The sequence below is a fragment of the Mus pahari genome, chromosome 4 (assembly GCF_900095145.1).
Source record: "Mus pahari chromosome 4, PAHARI_EIJ_v1.1, whole genome shotgun sequence".
Classification (NCBI taxonomy): domain Eukaryota; kingdom Metazoa; phylum Chordata; class Mammalia; order Rodentia; family Muridae; genus Mus; species Mus pahari.
Genome location: NC_034593.1, coordinates 2,624,668 through 2,628,350, shown reverse-complemented (window position 1 = coordinate 2,628,350; position 3,683 = coordinate 2,624,668).

The window sequence follows — 3,683 nt, the reverse complement described above, 5'->3', positions numbered from 1 at the left end:
AGGCCCCTTGTGGGTGGGACCATCTCTTGGCTGGTAGTCTTGGTTCTATAAGAGAGCAGACTGAGCAAGCCAGGGGAGGCAAGCCAGTAAAAAACATCCCTCCATGGCCTCTGCATCAGCTCCTGCTTTCTGACCTGCTTGAGTTCCAGTCCTGAATCCTTTGGTGATCAACAGCACTATGGAAGCGAATAATCCCTTTCCTCCCCAACTTGCTTCTTGGTCATGATGTTTGTGCAGGAATAAAAACCCTGACTAAGACAGCGCCTTTAATCCCAGCACATGGGAGGCAAAGGTAGGTGGATTTCTGAGTTCAAGGCCAGCCTGGTATGGTACACAAAGTTAGTTCCAGGACAGCCAGGACTACACAGGGAAACTATGTCTCAAAAAACCAAAACCAAAACCAACCAAACAAACAAACAAACAAAAAACCAAAAAAACAAGTAGATGGGCTCAACCAGTATGAATCCCTGCCTCTGGTCGGGTGGGGTTCTTTTGTCCCTGTTTCTCCTGGCAAAAGACCCTCCAGGGTTCTTTGAAACTGAGGTTGCTTTCCACTCACCAGTGATCCAGAGGCCATGGCTGTGCTAGGTGCCCTGTGGTGTGGGGAGTCCTCTGGGGAACTTTGTAGCCTCTGCAGGGTTCATGATGAAGATGGCGGGCAGCTGGCCCCAATGGAAATAAATCCCATAGGCTATTTTTATAGGAGTTAGAAGAAAATGCTTTTAAATAAGCCAAACAAAACTCTCTGAATTTGTTACAGATTAATACATGATGATTTTGCCACTATACAAAAATAGAGAAATTTTAGGAAGCCGAGTGCAGCCATCTCCCACGTGCATCTGGCTCTTTCATGAATTTGAGTTGGAGAATGATGGTCTGTGATGTCCTCTTTGCTAAATCTCTGAAAGAGATGGTGAAATGATAGAGTGGGGTCGGTCTAGGAACATTTATGCCCTATACACATTTAACCTACAACTTCTCCAATGGGTGGAACGTAATTGTTAGTAGCAGCATCACAATCCTAGTTATTCACACATAATAAATTGTTGTACATCACTAGTAAGCATGTTTGGATTCATTCTTTAATTTGAAAATGATTCCTTACCAGCTAAATGTAATCATGTTTAAATTTTTGTTTTTTTCTGGATATAGAAATGTACTGTTATCGAAGGAATATCTATATAATTTATATATACATATATATATATACTTATGTTTGTTGTCTAGATGGTAGGTTGTTAGAAACATGGAAAGCTGTGAGAATGTGACAACAAAGTATTCTTTTGCATTTATTTATTCATTCATTCATTTATTCATTTTAATTTATATACTTTGCAAATGTTATCCCCTTACCCCATTTCCACCCCTCACAGAAACCCTCTACTCTACTCTTCCTCCCCCTGCTTCTATGAGGGTGTGCCTCCATCCACCTACCCATTCCCCCTCTCCATCCTTGACTGTCCTATAAGTGGGCATCTATCAAGCTTTCATAAAACCAAGGACCTCTCCTCCCACTGATGTCTGACAAGGCCTCCCTCTGCTACATATGCAGCAGGGCACATGTGTATTCCTTGATTGGTAGCTTAGTCCCTGGTAGCTCTGGGGTGTCTGGTTGGTTGATATTGTTGCTCTTCTTATGGGGTTGCAAACCCCTTCAGCTCCTTTAGTCGTCTCTCTAACTCCTCCACTGGGAACTCCACACACAGTGCAAGGGTTGGCTGTGAGCATCCCACTATGTATTTATAAGTCTCTGACAGAGACTCTAAAGAGACAGCATTATCAGACTTCTGTCAGTAAGAACTTCTTAGTTTCCACAATAGTGTCAGAGTTTGGTGACTATGTCTGGGATGAATACCCAGGTGGGACAGTCTATAGATGGCCTTTCCTTCAGCCTGTGCTCTGTACTTTGTCTCTATAGTTGATCCCATGAGTATTTTGTTCCTCTTTCTAAGAAGGACTGAAGCACACTTTGATCTTCCATCTTGAACTTCATGAGGTCTGTGAAGAACTGAGTTGGAATTTTGTTGGGGACTGCATTGAATCTGTACATTGCTTTCAGCAAGGTGGCTACTTTTACTATATTAATCCTGCCAATCCATGAGCACGGGAGATCATTCAATCTTCTAAGGTACTCAATTGCTTTCTACAGAGACTAGAAGTTCTTATACAGATTTGTCACTTGTTTGGATAGAGTCACACCAAAATATTTTATATTGTTTGAGACTACTCTGAAGGGTCTCATTTTCCTAATTTCTTTCTCAGCCTATTTATCCATGGGGTATATGAAGACTCCTAATTTGTTTGAGTTAATTTTCTATCCAGTCACTGCTGTAGTGGTTTATCAGTTGTAGTAGTTCTCTGGTGGACTTTTGGGGTCACTTAAGTATACCATCTGCAAATAGCAATATTTTGATTTCTTCCTTTCCAATTTGTATCCCTTTAACCTCCTTTTGTTGTCTAATTGTTCAAGCTAGAACCTCAAGTATTGCTTTCATTATGTTTAGGTGTGGGCCTTGAATCCTGATCTTCCTAAGACTTTTAACATGAAGGGGTGTTGAATTTTGTCTAATGATTTTTGAGAATCTAATGAAATGATCATGTGCTTTTTTTCTTTGAGTTTATGTAGTGGATTACATTGATGGATTTCCATTTATTGAACTATGAACCTTACTGAGCTGTGGTCCATGATGATTTTGAAGTGTCCTGGGATTCGGTTTGTGAGAACATTACTGAATAATTTTACATCGATATCATAAGGGAGATTGGTCAAAAGTTCTATTTCTTTGTTAGGTTTTTGTGAGGTTTTGGTATCAGTGTAACTGTGGCTTCATAGAATGAATTGGGTAGTGTTCCTTCTGTTTCTATTTAGTGGAATGGTTTGAAGAGTGTTGGTATTATGTCTTCTTTGAAGGTCTGATAGAATTCTGCACTAAACCCATCTGGTCCCGGACTTTTTTGGTTGGGAGACTCTATTTATTTCTTTAGGGTTTATGGGACACTTTACATGGTTTATCAGATCCTGATTTAACTTCGGTATTTGGTATCTGTCTAGAAAATTGTCCATTTCATCCAGATGTTCCAGTTGTGTTGAGTATAGGCTTTTGTAGTAAGATCTGATGATTTTTTTTTTTAATTTCCTCAGTTTCTGTTGTTATATCTCCCTTTTCATTCCTAATTTTGTTAATTTGTATACTTTTTCTCTGCCCTCTGTTTAGTCTGGCTAAGGATTTATCTAATTTGTTGATTTTCTCAAAGAACCAGCTCCTGGTTTCATTGATTATTTGTATAGTTTTTTTTGTTTATTTGTTTGTTTCTACTTAGTTGATTTCAGCCCTGAGTTTGATTATTTCCGGCTGTCTACTCCTCTTGGGTGTATTTGCTTCTTTTTATTCCAAAGATTTCAAGTGTGCTATCAAGCTGCTAGTGCATGCTTGCTCCAGTTTCTTTTCAGAGGCACTCAGAGATATGAGTTTTCCTCTTAGCACTGCTTTCATTGTGTCACAAAAGTTTTGTTATGTTGTACCTTCATATTCATTAAGTTCTAAAAAAAAAAAAAGGTCCTTTATTTATTTATTTATCTCTTTCTCTTCTTTCTTTCTTTCTTTCTTTCTTTCTTTCTTTCTTTCTTTCTTTCTTGACCAAGTTATTACTGAGTAGAGCATTATTCAGCTTCCATATTATAT